The sequence below is a fragment of the Pezoporus occidentalis genome, unplaced genomic scaffold (genome assembly GCF_034315485.1).
Source record: "Pezoporus occidentalis ecotype Australia unplaced genomic scaffold, CSIRO_AGI_Poc_V1 ctg144, whole genome shotgun sequence".
In the NCBI taxonomy this organism is placed as follows: domain Eukaryota; kingdom Metazoa; phylum Chordata; class Aves; order Psittaciformes; family Psittacidae; genus Pezoporus; species Pezoporus occidentalis.
Genome location: NW_026913252.1, coordinates 2,113,423 through 2,130,216, shown reverse-complemented (window position 1 = coordinate 2,130,216; position 16,794 = coordinate 2,113,423). Strand labels below are relative to the sequence as shown.

Here is a 16,794-nt window from a genome sequence, read left to right as displayed (position 1 = left end):
CACAGGGAAGAGCTTCTGCCTAAGAGCTCATCTCAGTCTCCCCTCGGGCAGGTTCAAGCCATTCCCCTTGGCCTGTCAGTACAAGCCCTAGACAAAAGTCCCCTTCCAGATTTCTTGTAGGCCCCCTTTAAGTATAGGAAAACTGTTACAAGGTGTCCCCTGAGCCTTCTCAAAAGAGCTTTTTCAATGCCTTTTTCAAAGGTATCAAAGCTTTGGCTTTCCTTCCCAGGCACACTATGGCTCATTGCCAGCAAGACTGGGATGAGACAAGACCTTTTGCTTTCTGGTCTCTGCAGGAAATGCTCCAGCAATAGCTGAGCGCAGGTAAAGGCAACACAAAGCTGGAAGAGATTGGCTGTGGAGTGATGATGTGGCACACTTCTCCCACTGTTGCTCACTGTGTGACTGCTGCACTCAGCATCTCATGGCCATGGCGAGGACCCTTCATGTGGGCACAAAAGGGTCTGCTGGGTGCCATCCCCTTCCTTGCATAACTGAGGAGCTGCATGGGAGAAAACCAAAACTAGGAGCCTCAGGAGTGAGATTTATTGCTTGCTTAATAGCATCCTTCCCTTCCCAATAACCTCAGTGAAGAAAGAGGGCTGAGTGGCTTTATCTTTATTCAGTGCCGTGGTCCTTCTGGGACACTTGAATGTGATTGCATCATTTTCAGTGTCAGACTTGATAAGACCCTGACTGTGTTTCCGTGTTTCTCCATGGTGGAGGACTCCCCTGGCAGCCTGGGTGCTTAATAGGAACTGACTGGCTCTCCGCTCACCAGTGCTGTTCCCTTTGGCTTCCTGCAGTAGCACATTAACACAACAATTTAACATTGTAATTGCCTTTTAACTATTTATCAGTGTGGAAAGGGGTGTGGGGGAATAAATAGAAAAGGCAACTACCCAAGAGATAGCTCAGGAAGGTCTCTGCACCTCCCTTTATTTCTTTTTGTAACCAGCCATTAAGTTATACTAATAAACAGCCAGTCCCAAAATATGGCGAATTCCTTGCTCCAGCAGAGGAAAAGCACAGTTGAATATATTCAACTTACTCAACTCACAGGACCGATGTGACTGCTACTAAACCACAGCGATCTGATAGCAGCTTCAGCAACTCTCAGTTCAATCTATTCACACAGCGAAGTCACTACAAGAGCATGTACATTTGGCATATATATATATATATATGTAAATTAAGCACAAGATAAACAAAACAAGGAAACTCAAATACCCAGTATCAATGACTCACACTCCATCAACTATTTTGGCAAAGGACAATTCACTGTGGTTCATAAACTGATTCATCTGTGAGAAAACAGCCCTTTTAACTAAATAGGAGCACAATATATCTGTCACCAATTTATCCAGAGTAATTGTGTCAAGAATAGCATTTATTGTCACTCTCCCTCACATACAAGTCGTTGTTATGCTATTTTCATGTATATGCAGCAGTTTCTAAAGGGGATTGCATCAGGTCCTCACATAACCTATGCATTCAATCAGCATTAAACAAAAAGTCAGCTATTCCCTTCAGCAATTCTAGGAAAGCTTTTCTTGCTTCTTCTTGTGCTTAAAATGTAGCAGCAGCACTGTCTCCTGCAGCTATTTTTAGGTATCCAGACATTTGCAAAGTGCCCATCACCAATTTCTAGATGGTAATACCTTGTTTTCCTCATGAAATTACAGCAGCCAGAAATGTCACAATAATCTATGAAGTCTCAGAGCACATAAAATAACGATGGTGGCTTTATCTTTTCTGGTTGTGAGCAAATACAGGATGAAAAAGTGGTTGCTGATGATGGGTATTTTGTAGAGAAAGGTGGGGAATCCGCTCAGGTAATGTGATTATCACCCGTGTGCTGGGCTGAACACCAGAGTGTGAGCAGCAGCTCTGGGAGGGGATTCTCACCCCTCTGCTGTGCTCTGAGGAGACCCCCCTGCAGCCCTGATCCAGCTTTGAGGCAACAACACAAGAGGCAAATGGAGCTGTTGGAGCAAGTCCAGAGGAGGCCATGGAGCTGCTGCGAGGGCTGGAGCAGCTCTGCTCTGGAGCCAGGCTGAGAGAGCTGGGCTGGGTCAGCCTGGACAAGAGAAGGCTCCTGAAGGGGAGACCTGAGAGCAGCTCCAGTGCCTAAAGGGGCTGCAGGAAACCTGGAGAGGGGCTTGGGACAAGGGCCTGTAGGGACAGGCCAAGGGGAATGGCTTTAACCTGCCAGAGGGGAGACTGAGATGAGCTCTTAGGCAGAAGCTCTTCCCTGTGAGGGTGCTGAGGCGCTGGCACAGGGTGCCCAGAGAAGCTGTGGCTGCCCCATCCCTGGCAGTGTTCAAGGGCAGGTTGGACACAGGGGTTTGGAGCAAGCTGCTCTGGTGGAAGGGGTCCCTGCCCCTGGCAGGGGTTGGAGCTGGAGGAGCTTTAAGGGCCCTTCCAACCCAAACCAGGCTGGGATTCTGTGATTACTGGTCCCTCCATGGTCCAAGGCTTGTGCTGTCCTGCAGCCTTTGAAATGTGCCAGCATGTACCTGGCAGAGGAGTGGCTGTGGAGGCTGGGTAACCCCTGGGATTCCCTATGACTTCTTCAGTAACCATCACGATGAGCTGTGCTACAAATTCAGTTCCTGGGGAGCCTCACTGGGGATCATCCCTGGCTGCCCTGCCCTGGCCATGGGATGGTAGCATCTCTGCTGCATGACCTAGCTGGGCAGGAGGCAGAACTGGCTATGGCTGTTGATCCTTCCCTGGGGCAGGTGCTCCAGATTTGATTCTTTACCACAACCATATGAGCAGAGTCAGTTGCCTGTATATGCCACTACCAAGTCTAACAAGCGATTACTGAGTCAGTTTTCTCCATCCCCGACTCTAAAAGCTATTAATAAAAAATAATTTGGTTAATTAAAATATCTGTTCTACTTCTTTTCTCCCCCCTCCCACCACACCCCCCTGTTAAGCAAGTGAGATTCATTCACCCCTGTGCCAGATCTTAGACATTCCCCAGCTTCCCAAGCCTTTCTCCAGAGGGAATTGGGTGGAAAGGGAGTGTATTTTGCAGTCATTAAAGTTTCATTTTATTTTGAATCAGACACTCTGCCATTTCCCAGGCTCCTGATGAGAGCGGGATTGGCAGGCTGGGGGAGAGGGAGCAGGGGTGGTGGGGACCAGGGGAGTGCAGGAGGCGTTTAATGCAGTGGTTATAGGAGCAGCAGAGATGCTGTCTGCACAGGCGAGGGGCTGGCTCCTTGCCAGCCTGCTCCATGCTCTGAAAAATAGCAAAGCTAATAACATCAATTACAGCCCAGCCGCTCTGGGGGAAGCTGATGATGCCTTTGTTTATCTGAATCCCAGTGTGAAAGCAAAGATTGTTTTCTGTCTACAGGGGCATATGCCATACAGACACCAGAGAAATAAGCAGTCCACATAAGGGAAAGAGAGGTCAACTATACTTTCTTCCAAAATTCACCTTAGATGTTGACAGCTTTAATAAACCTTAAATTCTGGCTCCTTTGGTCTCCCAAATATTTTAATTTGGCAATAATTCACCTGGAGGGTTGTTATCAGTGCTTCAGCCTCAGCTGAAACAGGGATGGGCTTTCACTCCCACCTGCTGTAGCTGTACCACGGCCTGTCCATCCACTGCACTGTCATTGCAAAAATGGGTCTTACAGCTTTTTAAAAGAAGCCTAGAGCTAGTCTGCATGTGGAGACTGATAACCAACAAATCTATTTTGTGAATATATTAGTTGGACAGGCATGCCTAGAAGGCATAAGCAGAAGGAGAACAAATATGTCTGTTGAGGCTCAAAGAATATTTGAGACTTCAGCAACATTGTTGGACTTACTGCAATTTTGCTCTCTGGTTACAAATCTAACCCATATTCAGGCAATCTGGAAGGATCGTGTAGAGAAAGCACTACCTTCATCCTGAGAAAAGGGACCAGAAAACAGAGTACAGTGGCATTTGTGCAGGGTCAAGAAAAATACAGCATGTTGTAGAGGAGAGGTCTTTCTACATCACCGTGAAGAAAAATTAACTGCAATAGATTTCATAGAAGATGACTGTCACTGTGAAATTCCTTGTCATATTTAAGCACTTTCCTTGCTGATAAAACGAGCAGTGCTTTTGTTTCTGCATGGCTTCCCTCCACCTGACACTGGACACAGAGCCCTGCAGGCTCAGCAACGCGGTTGGGTCTGCCAGATGGTCCACATGCATGGTCCCACATTGCAGTTTTAATGCAGTTTCCTGTGCTGCAATTTCATTTTAATTTTATACGAAAACCCATAGAAAGGCTTATCAGGACCAGCAAAGTCTGTGGCATTATTCAGATACGGGATCTCCCTCAGCCTGTCTGGCCACCCAAGCAGAGCTGCCACCTAAGGTGCTTGCAGCAATACGCTTTCAGGTTGCATCTGTATGTATTTCAGTGTGAGTGAACTGATGTAATGCAAGTCAGATTTTCTCAATTTCCTGACAAAGCAGAGGTGAGCAGCCAGCACTCAGGGCCATGGCACAACTCAGCTCTGTGTTCCATATACGCACACAACACAAGCGTTGTTCATCTGCAGTGACATAAATCTGAAAAGACATCTAATAATTCCCAGATCCTACTCACCAGATACTAGATGCAGAGAAACAAACCACTTCTTGCCGCTATGAGTCGGTAAAAGTACAGCGCCACCCGTTTTTTGCAGCCCAGAGCTGGATGGGTTATGGATAATATGTTACTATGGTGTCTCATATCAGGTTTACACGTATTAACTAAAAGGCATCACCCCTTGCAGCAAACAAGGGTGGTGAGGTTGTACTGTTGATATGTTTCATTTATGAAAATCAGAATCTAACAAGCAATGTAACAGCTCACGTTAGATATCCCTGCCCCAGGCTACGAGTCAAAGTTTTCCTTGGCTAACACAGCCTTACAATTTAACCTTTGCCTGATACCACATGTGACCGGCTCTTAAGAAATTAAAGCAGAAGAACTGTGAAAGAAGGAGGGGATACTTCTTGTACCTCTGATCACATTAAATAGCAAGACATGGAAGGGCAGAGGCTGGAGTCTAGCACAGCCAGGCTAAACCTCACCATGGGCAAACACTGATTTTCATTAACTACAAAGGCATGTTGGGAAATTCATAGGAACCAGTCATACAAGACCCATAAACCAAAGCAGATGTCACTGCCTTGTCCTCACTATGGAGCTGAGCAGCACCTGACCACAGGTCTCCAACCACACTGGAGAGTGCTGTGCTGCTCACCAGTGCATTGCTCACCAGAGCCTTTAGAGCCTAACAGCAGAGGTTGCACCTGCAAACCTTCCACCAGTTTTCCTCCTTTAAAGGCAGTAAAAATTGCACAGAACTTATAGCTTGAGGTTTACCCTACATGTTTTACCTGATTTCTCAGTAAAATCACAGAACCATCAAACACATACTTAGGTTCAGAAGCCAAACTCTCCCTAAACTCCTCCAGTGCCCAGGACTCCAAGTCCTCTCCTGCAGAAATACTCACTGTTCCCACCACATTTTGGCACAGTGATGACAACTGTGATATTAATGTTCCAGGCAAAGGCAGCCAGTGTAGCAGAAGAAATAGGAACAGCCATAGGAATACCAAAAGCAAAGCTGAGTTTTGTATGTTATTTTTAAACTGAATAATCCAGGGAACATCAAGGTAAACAGTGGCTTGAAAGGATGCACTTTGCACAGGTTAGATACTCCAGCTCAAAAGACCTGTGTGGGTGATGGACCAAATTACAGTTTGGCTTGTCCTCCTGCAGAAGATGTAGCTCTCACCACACCATCTTTACTCTTGCCCTTTGCTGAGGAGCTTCAGTTCGTCATCCCAGACTGTTGACACCTACAGAGGTGGTGACTGAGTTCTGCAAGGCACCCACATCCCAGAACCTCAGCACTAACAGGGAGGGTGACCCAGATGTGACACCAAGGAACCAACAACCAGCCTGGGGCTCCAAGAGCAGGGGATCTGCAGCACGTCCTCTAGAGGGGTGACAAAGCCAAGGTGGAAGTAGAACTACAGTACCCAGTGCCGTGGTACAAATGCTGGTGTTACTGGTGCTAAAGGGAGGTCTGACCTGAATGTTGGAAGGCTAAGAGGATACCTGTGTGTCACATAGTTCCAAATTTAAGTAGCTCTGTGCTTAAAACATAAAGTTCAGTGAAATGTCAGTGTAACAGTTTAATGAGCACAATAAATTATACTTCAATTTCTAAGCTTAGGGAAATTGCAGACAGCAAAGGGTGCTCCCCCCCCCCCCCCCAGTAAGATGAGAAGGAAAGCAAGTGGACAGTGGAGATACTGCTGATGCTTCAGGGAGATGTGTGGGCTCAAGGTTGATTAGCAATTGACAGTGTCCTTTCTGTGTCAGGAGAAGATAAGGCGGGAGTAGAACACTGCAGGCAGCTGATAGCAGCAATTCCCAGATCAAGGCTCGTGGGGGCTGCAGATGCAGAGCAGGAAGGATTTCCCAGAGAAAATGGTTTGTGATGCTGAATGGTTCTGAAGTTTGTGAAAAGTGCCTTGAGCCTCCTAAATAAAAACATGTCACTGAATCTTCTTCTCATCACAGGAAATCATTTTGTTTTAACCAGAAAGCAGCATCTCCCGAATTCACGCCCAGATACATTTCAAATGTAATCAACTTCTCCAAATAGCGACTCCTTGGGCATCACTTAGAATCCTAACTGCTTCACACAGGTTTATCCTTGGAAATGTGCACTGCCTCCCCATCCATTGCCCTCACCAGCAAAGGGACACAGGCCTTGTTAAAACAAAAAAGCTTTCAGTTTTAAACCAAAGCTGTCACTCAGGAACTCTGGCAGTTTACATGGCGGGGGGGTGGGTGTGCAGATGATGGTAAGAACCTCAACACAGTTGATTCTTTTAATCTTTTTTTTTTTTTTTTTTAATTTTCCTTAAAAATAGAAAGGCTTCAGTGTAAAGTTTTAAGTTCAAATGAAGCAGTTTACCTGTAGAGCCACACGTCTCTGTCACTTCTTGTTTCTTCCCAAGGCTGCTGTACACATTATTGCAATTTATTTCAGCCCAGAAAGTTTAACAAAATCTGATGCCCCTTTACACTCCTGCAAAAGATCTTGTAGGTTGCACAGTCTGAAATCCATCAAAGGAATATTGTTATTGTGTGCTATCCACAGTATTGGAGAAGGCCAGTGATGTACTCGAGGTCGGTAATGATGTCCATAATAAACCAAAATGAAGTCCAGTCCTTACAGCTTGTCAGCCTTATCCCAGTCACTCCACACATGGTTATCTTCCCCTTCCTCAGCTGATCCTGCTAGGGGAGGATCTCCCGAGTCTGAGCTAAGTCAGGTTTCAGTTTCTTCCCCTTTCTTTGACTTGGTATTTCTGAGATTTTCAACGAATAATTGCTTGAGCCCTGATGCACCCCCCATGTGCTGGGCTGCAGCCCCAGAGTGTGCAGCAGCTCTGGGAGGGGATCCTGCTCCTCTGCTGTGCTCTGGGGAGAGCCCTCTGCAGCCCTGATCCAGCTCTGGGGCAGCAGCACAAGAGGGACCTGGAGCTGGTGGAGCGAGGCCAGAGGAGGCCATGGAGATGCTGCGAGGGCTGGAGCAGCTCTGCTCTGGAGCCAGGCTGAGAGAGCTGGGCTGGGGCAGCCTGGACAAGAGAAGGCTCCTCAAGGGGAGACCTGAGAGCAGCTCCAGTGCCTGAAGGGGCTGCAGGAAAGCTGGAGAGGGGCTTGGGACAAGGGCCTGTAGGGACAGGCCAAGGGGAATGGCTTGAACCTGCCCGAGGGGAGACTGAGATGAGCTCTTAGGCAGAAGCTCTTCCCTGTGAGGGTGCTGAGGCGCTGGCACAGGGTGCCCAGAGAAGCTGTGGCTGCCCCATCCCTGGCAGTGTTCAAGGGCAGGTTGGACACAGGGCTTGGAGCAAGCTGCTCGAGTGGAAGGGGTCCCTGCCCGTGGCAGGGGTTGGAACTGGGTGGGCTTTAAGGTCCCTTCCAACACAAACTGTGATTCTGTGAAAGCAACAATTCAGATAATTCAAGTCCCATTCAGTTCTAGCCCCAGAGGGTGCTTTGGCGAGGCACTAGTTCAGTTCCAACAAAGTGGGGATAAACAGACACCTTGGGAAGGGTTTTGATCAGCACTGAGGATATAACCTCTCTCCTGCATCACACAAACTCATCTCCTGTTCACCACTGCATAAAAGGCAAAGAAGGAGCCCTACCAGCTCCATGGTTATGCAAATTTCTACAAACCTTTAGCTGTCAGTGAAAATAAAGAGACAGAGACTTTCCATGCTTCAAGCAGGACCAGTCTCCCCAGTTGGCTCGGCAGCAGAGGGGTTCCACATTTCAGACAGCTCATTTCTGTGTAATAGCCCTATAATTTAGATATCCAGCCAAGGCCAATGAGGACTCAGTCACCAAAATCACCACATTTTTATCCATTCAGCCTAGCACAGAAACCCTTCTGTAATCCCTTTTTCCTAGCACATTATCTATAATCATAGGCATAATAGGGATTCAGTTTGAGCCCTCAGCTGCATTCTCTTCCTTATTCACACTGCTGTGTGCAATAAACAATTTTCCCCCATTCCAGTTTGTATGGATCTGCCTCAAAGTTCAGAAAGAGCCTTTTAAGAATTTTATTGCCCTATGTGGACGCACCTGGTCTGTAATAAATATAGAAACTCAGGGGTTTTACCCCAAAAAATTGAAGTGCACAAAGAAACTGGAGAGTACCTGCTTTCTTTGTTCTCCCTGAGATAACACCCTTGGAAATCTGACAATTATTTGGATCCATTTGCCAACACTGTTTTCTTCGAAGAGCCCAATCACATCATCAAGGATTGTTCCAGCATGTGCAGTGTCATTTTGGTCTGATGCTCTCCCACGCTGGAATGTCCACCTACATGCTTCATTCCTGGAGGTCTGTGTTTCGCCTCCTTCCTCTAGTACCTTCTCCAGTACTTTCTGAACAAGCAACCTCTTTAAGCAATATCACTGGTGTCAACTGTTTAAAAAGAAAGTCGCCAAAACGCAAAATTAATCCTTACTGTGTAAATACACAGATTCCCCTTAATTGACTCTTTAAATGCACCTGTGTCAATGCAGGCACTCCAGTGATGTATCAGCTTGCAAGACTGAAAGGTCTGTTTTGCCCTAGAGGAATCTGGGCTAACATTTCATAAATTACAATCATGTTTTCCTTTTCTGTTAATATTTTCATTTCAAAGGTCATTACCACACACACACACACTCACAAAACAGGGGAAGGGGACGGAAGCTGTTTGAATCCCAGTTTGGGAATCACAGTAACTCCGCTGATGATGAAAATCTACAATCTTACTACAAAGATGTATCTATCCACAGCCAGTGCACTCACCTAGAAGAAGCTCCATTCTTTAGATCCGCATGTGGATGAACATCCAGGCTGTTGCAGTAGGTGGGAGCCACTTCTGTATATGCATATTTGGCAACTGGTCATCTCCTCTGAAGCTCAATACTTCACTTGGGCACCCTCATCCTACACTAAAGCAACCAAACTTCAGTCACCAGCCTTGGACACAGAGCAGCTGCAGCCAGTCGTGCTTAGCAGGGTCATACAGCTGATCGCTCTTCTTCCCTGGGGAGCAAAGACTAGGCCATGCAGCAGCCCTGGATCAGCACCAAAAGAGGGACCCCAGCAGTAACTGGGGCACTATACCTGTTCTATTGTCCCAGTATGAACTGGGGTCTCCGATGCCTGATCTCATCTCAGTCTCCCCTCTGGCAGGTTCAAGCCATTCCCCTTGGCCTGTCCCTACAGGCCCTTGTCCAAAGCCCCTCTCCAGGTTTCTTGTAGCCCCTTTAGGCACCAGAGCTGCTCTAAGGTCTCCCCTTGAGGAGCCTTCTCCAGGCAGAATGGTTAATTCACTTTCTTAAATATCTAAGGAACGTAACATCTTCTCTTACTATTACCATATTAGACTGAGAAGGTTTCTATGCCCCATCCTGGAGGGTTCTAGAAGATTAATGTTAATTAAATAACAGATTTAAAGTTATTTCTCATAATCACAGCTGTGATCTGAATTATTACTTGATGATATTCCCCTTTTTCTTGCTTGCTTGCTGCTTTTGATTGATTATTTGAATTTGCTGGTTTATAATGTGCTTGTATTGCTTCAAACAGAGGCATCTTTTTTGATTCTAACTGCATTACGTTCTCTGGGCAGATGATGGATTGGACTTTCGAGCATACCATAAACACCAGGACATTCTCGCCAGCACGATATGTATCTATATTCCATATTCACTCTTCAGTGTATCCTGTATTCAATCATTCTTATATTCATTTCTCCTGATATTATTATTATTAGCCTTGGGGAACTTGTTTTATAGGCTATTTAGTTTGAATTAAGCATGTATGTCAGTCATTTCTTGTTTCTAAAAGAACACAGATGATAAATGATGGGATTTACACTGGACTTAGCTTTGGTTTAATTTCCATCTTTACCTATATCAAAGTATTATTACTGTTAGTAAAACAAATGATGGATTCTTGATCACAACCTTCCACGCACACATTTCATAGTCTTTTCAGTAGATTCATTAGGCCCAAGTGGAAATCATTTTTTCTTTCTACCAACTTTCTTGTTTAATCAGGTATGGTCGCAAGAGGAAAAGATCTCTTTCTGCGATTTTTCCCCCATAGGGCTCACTGCCACTTCCTAAAAATAAATTCAAGGATTGCTGAGTGTACTGTTGGTGCAAATATATATGCAATGCAGAATCAAATGATCACATCTGCAAGTTATGATGGAATATTCAGATGTATGATCAGATCCTCCCACACATTCCTCTTCATGCAGCTTTGATAGATCTTCATGCTTTATGGCCTTCCCACAGGTTTTGTAGCACAGCACATTTTGGATGGCACAATGTTCAAATTGTTCTAGATCATCCCTGTGCAGATGACTCACAGAAATGTCTCTGGGGATTTTCTGAGTAAGTGGAACATTTGTGGCAGAGTGGAGCAGGCTGCTGCTTGCGGCTCTGCACCCTTTCTGAGTGGGAGTGAGTCACTGTTTCCTATTTTTGGCTTGAATACCATAGATCATAGAATCCCAGCCTGGTTTGTGTTGAAGGGACCTTAAAGCTCCTCCAGCTCCAACCCCTGCCACGGGCAGGGACCCCTTCCACCAGAGCAGCTTGCTCCAAGCCCCTGTGTCCAACCTGCCCTTGGACACTGCCAGGGATGGGGCAGCCACAGCTTCTCTGGGCACCCTGTGCCAGCGCCTCAGCACCCTCCCAGGGAAGAGCTTCTGCCTAAGAGCTCATCTCAGTCTCCCCTCTGGCAGGTTCAAGCCATTCCCCTTGGCCTGTCCCTACAGGCCCTTGTCCCAAGCCCCTCTCCAGCTTTCCTGCAGCCCCTTCAGGCACTGGAGCTGCTCTCAGGTCTCCCCTTGAGGAGCCTTCTCTTGTCCAGGCTGACCCAGCCCAGCTCTCTCAGCCTGGCTCCAGAGCAGAGCTGCTCCAGCCCTCGCAGCATCTCCATGGCCTCCTCTGGCCTCGCTCCACCAGCTCCACATCCCTCTTGTGCTGCTGCCCCAGAGCTGGATCAGGGCTGCAGGGGGGCTCTCCCCAGAGCACTGTAGAATGGGAGCATTCCCTGCCTCTAACACTACCCTGAATGGTCATGCAGCAGACGTCCTCGTCTGTTCTTTCCCTGTTTACTACACTTCATTGACTTTTATTTACAGTGATTCATACCAAAGTATTTTAGGGTTCTATCCATGGGGTTTTGTGGCTTTTTGCTAAAAGTTTCCAACTCATACTAAGAAAAATCACAGTGCTGCATTTACAGCACACCGACTTTCTGGAGGCATTTGCTGTAACAGGACAGCCCTTTGACTCAAGCAGTGCCAGCGGATGCAGCTGTGTCAGACACCATGGGGCAAAGCCATACATTAGTCAGCCACAGGCCTCCAGGAGCAGAAGTGAGCATCCTGACGTACGGGAGCAGATTATAGAACTATTTTGTCAAATCTGCACTGGAAGATTAAAAGCTGTCAAATGATTCTCATCATGGAAATGGGTTCTCTAGCGAGGTGAAGATTGGGATCAGCTGGGATACCACCACCAGAGCTGAACACTGTTAAAGCCAGCAGACTACCTCCTTTCTGTATCATTTTTACATATGATTCCCACTACCTGACCAGACAGTAAGTCAGGGAAGCCTTAAATCAGATTCAGTTTTTCAGATGGAAGTTTTCCACAGCCTTCATTATGCAGTAGACAAGATATGTGGGAAGGAAGATCAGACAAAGAAGTCATATCCCTCCAAATGTAAATAGAAAGCAAAGCATTCTGTTCATATGCTGTGAGCCAAAATATAAACAGAAAAGGAAAACAGAAGCACCCACAACCAGAGGCAGTGCCTGAAAATATTACAAACAGTTCAGATGAGAATTCTTGCTCTCTACAACGCTGTAAGTAGCATATCTAAGCAAAACGAACCCCCAAGCACTGGCAGAATGCCTTTACATCAAAGGAATAAAAAAAAGCAAGCAGCGGTCAGCAGTGCATGCTCCTTGTGGTGACACAGGCATCCCTTCACTGTACACTGTGATGCAACCCCCAGACTAGGCTGAGGACTTAGTCAAAGCCCCTGCAGTCAAACCCATCAAGCCATGATTCGAAATGACTTTGGGAGCAGAGATGTCCTTGCGGATAGTACTGAAGGAGGATGAGGCATAACATTTTCTTCCCATTTCATCCTTGCCCATGTAAGCAGGCTATAGGACTTAAATTATTATGGTAGCTTTAAAAAAAATAACACTTTAATCACCAGAGAAGCAATATTTGTCCCTGTGTATTGCATCTGCACCCTGCAACGGGTATCCACATACGCATATGCCCACACCTAAGATGTGTGCACTGAGTTGGAGCAGTGGAGGGGGTGTTAGTTCAGGATAGCTTATGTTTCTGTCTCATTAGCCTGCAAGCTGTAGCACTCTGATGGCAGAGATACTTGCCAGGAGCCCTGATTCATTGGGTCATAGAGATCATGGGCCTTAGGACAGAGGGGAGGAAAAAGGCAGAGGTGAAGATATTTTTATGCTTGACCTTTCTTGAAGGTCAGGATTTAGGGTTTGTTTCTTCAGAGATCCAGGTCTTGACCTTGGAAGCAGCCTTGTTAAAATGCTACAGCTTAGAGAGAGCATTTGTAGGCACCCCTGCTTGCAGAGTAATGACACTGAGTGTCACTGGCAGATCACCGTCCACTATGAAAACCATCCCCATATTTGTGATACCATAAAGTCATGAACGGGAAGTGATGGTTCCCACACTGGAGTAGCTTGCGAAGGACTGTCTCCCACAGGAGGGACGCCGCACTGGAGCAGGGGGAGAGCACGGGGAGTCCTCCCCTGAGGAGGAAGGAGCAGCAGAAACAAGGTGTGATGAACTGACTGCAACCCCATTCCCCATCCCCTGCACCACTGGGTGGGAGGAGGTAGAGAAGAAAATAGGGAGGGAAGTTAAGCCTGGGAAGGAGGGGGAGGTGTTTATGTGATTTGGGTTTATTTCTCACCATCCTCCTCTGATTTGATTGGTAACAAATTAATTACCCTAAGGTAAGTTCATTGTGCCTGTGACACGGGGAGAGCTGCGTCACCTCCCCCTGCCGCTACCTCAACCTCCAGCCCTCTGTTATATTTTCTGTCTCCTGCACAGCTAACAAGGGGAGAGAGAGCAGTTTTGGGAGCACCTGGTGTTCAGCCAGGGCCAGCCAGTCACGGCTCCTGCCGTTACCCACACAACCGCTGGAGACAGCGGCACCACAGCACCACTGAAGCCCCTGGTTCAAATAAGAAGCTGTGCCTGTAAGTTCATTGGCAAGCAAAAGACCCCGAGATGTTGGTGCAGCTCCTTCTGCCAAGCTGGAGAAGGTGGCTCGCACGGGCAGCCTGCTCAGCAGCAGTACCAGGCTCTGCAGACTTGGGAGCTTTGTTTAAGTGACACAGGTAAATAACACATACCCTGAATTCACAGCAAGAGCTATTAATAAGTGAGCACCCAGGAACAGGATGAAGAGTCACGACTCTGAAGCAGACATTCATGCTGGGCACCCGGTTATAAACTTACTGTCCAACCAAATTAAAAGCAGAGCCAGCTCAGCCCGGCCAGGCAGAGCAAAACTTCCCGGCGGGGGCTGTGAGGAAAGGCAACAACCCCCTGCCCGGTTAGGCACACATGTTACCCCGGGGGGGTCTCTGAAATGTCACTGAGCCAGAGAACGTTTTTGTCAAGCTCAGAATTTTGATTAGCGAAGAGCTTCTGTTAGCACAGCACTTCACACTACCCAGAGAAAGGAAGGTGCTAGCCTTCCACCGGGGAGTAACCCAAGGGGTAACTTCTCCAAAAAAGCCAGCTTCCCAGTCCCTGTATATTAACAACAGCCTGTCTAGTCCAACTTTCTGATGCTTATTTGCATTTTGAATCTGCTCCCCAGATCATGGCAGATGTAGAAGAAAAAACCTTCCTGAGCTGGAGAGCCCAAAATTTCTGTGAGTGGAGCAGGCACAAAGCAAACAACTCAGCTTGTTTCTTCAGCATGCTCCATAGAATCCCTGCCTGGTTTGGGTTGGGAGGGACCTTACAGCTCATCCAGTTCCAACCCCTGCCACGGGCAGGGACCCCTTCCACCAGAGCAGCTTGCTCCAAGCCCCTGTGTCCAACCTGGCCTTGAGCACTGCCAGGGATGGGGCAGCCACAGCTTCTCTGGGCACCCTGTGCCAGCGCCTCAGCACCCTCACAGGGAAGAGCTTCTGCCTAAGAGCTCATCTAATGCTAAATCTACTCCATGCTTCAAAGGGAGATAATAAAACCTAAAACCACCAAGATCTCTGCTTGAATATTCACAGGTGCAAGCAGGAGACCGGTGAATGTTGTTACGCATTCCAGTTGACCTCCTCAATGTCCCACGTGGTTTGTAAAAGGTGTTTTCAACAAATAGCATTAACCCACTTTGTTTCCTACAAGATACTGATTTCCAATATTTTTAACAAGTCCTTTGAAACACGCTGTGATGTGTGTATCTATTGCTTGAATAGGTCTGAGGTCTCAGGTGCAAAACACTGCCTGGGGCTACATGCCTCTCTCCACCAAGAACTTGATTAAAAGAAAAATTCAGACCAATACAGAGAACACCAATTTTACTGTTACAAGAAACAGAACTGTTTGGATGAGAGAGCAGCACCATTGTCTCCCTTTTGCCATATACATCTCCAAATCCTTGCTCAGTGAAAATAGTTCAGCAGGGAAATACAGAATTTAAGAAGATTTGGTTTCTCAAATGAGCCTTTAATTTGACAGACTTATAGCTGCATTATTCTCCACACTCCTGACTGACCTTGCCTGTGTTCTTTTCATCAAAATGAGCTCTCTTCCATGCAAAATCTGCCACACTGCCTTATTTATTATTGACCCGTCACAATTTGGAAACATAGCTTAAAATAAATGAGCCTGAATGCCACGGCTGTAGAGTTATTAAACTGCCTGGCACTGAGGAAATTGCTTTTCATAAACATCCTGAGCTCCTATGCTTTTTTCTTAAAGTGTTTAATACAGCAACAGTCCTAGTTCATGTGAATCAGTCTGCAAACTGAATTGCTAATGAGAAGGGAAGATGTATTATTGTTCAATATTGAAAGACTGGAGTTAGAGGACAGACCAAAGAAAGGAGTAGCACAATATACAAATGCCATTCTTTTGACTTGCTGTCACTTGATGCATGAGCTAATCAGTGAAAGAAAATGCCTCCACTTTCTCAGTAGGTGAGACAGCACAGAGGATGTTTCAGGTCTCTTTCATCACTGATCCCAAATCTCACTGCCAATGCTAGCATCCCTCTGCTGTTGTCTGCACACATACCTGTTATCTGGCAGTACAGATACTAGCAGGTGAACAAAAATAAAAGTGATTTCCAGATTACTCTTCAGAGAGACAGAACCACAATATTCTTTAGTTATTAGTTCTCTATTTAGTATCTTCCCTTGGAATCATTCAGGCATTTCCTTTCCATGCTAGCACTGCCTTAGGCACCTGGAAAGGAATCTGAAGGGTAAGTGCTCCAGTCCATGCAGGTTTGTTTGGAAAACCAGACGCATTGTCCAGATGAATGGCACATGAAGAGCATGCTTCCCTGTACCTAGTCACCAAACCTAGAGAGATTTGTTAGGGATGCCCACACAACATCTCAGCAGATCAATTCCTCTGTCAGGGCAGACTGCCTCTGCCCCACCACTGCTATTGCACACGATACACCAAAGCTGCAGTTTGAAAATGCTCTTTACGCCTCTTCAGTGTGAAATGGCTGGAGCTGCAGCTGGACAGGGAGACGGTGGGATACCCTGTCCTACCTGCATGCTCAGCAATCCCCCTCCTCAGTGTTAAGAATGCACCAGTGCAAGGTCCTGCCCCTGGATCGGGGCAATCCCAGCACAGTCACGAGCTGGGGGAGACTGGATGGAGCAGCCTGAGGAGAAGGACTTGGGGATATTGGTGAGGAGAAGCTCCCCATGACCCGGCTTCAGTGTGTGCCTGAGTCCAGACCCCCCCCCCCCTCCCCGTGTGTGCTGGGCTGCACCCCCAGAGCGTGAGCAGCAGCTCAGGGAGGGGATTCCCCGTCTAGTGGAAGGTGTCCTTGCATGTAGCAGGGGCTGGAACTGGATGAGCTTTAAGGTCCCTTCCAACACAAACCAGTCTGGGATTCTATGATGTGTGTATTTGTTGTGCCACGTAATCATGCTGCTCT

The 16,794-nt window shown here is 46.9% G+C and overlaps 1 long non-coding RNA gene across 1 annotated transcript; it reads right to left on the bottom strand.

Annotated features, from left to right (window-relative positions):
• Positions 1-6,302: 6,302 nt before the first annotated feature.
• LOC134159291 (uncharacterized) lies at positions 6,303-9,588 on the bottom strand. Its single transcript, XR_009963105.1, has 3 exons — positions 9,382-9,588; positions 6,982-7,095; positions 6,303-6,541 (listed from the first exon to the last, which is right to left on the bottom strand). It is a non-coding gene; the product is annotated as an uncharacterized LOC134159291 (long non-coding RNA).
• Between the last annotated feature and the right edge of the window lie 7,206 nt (positions 9,589-16,794).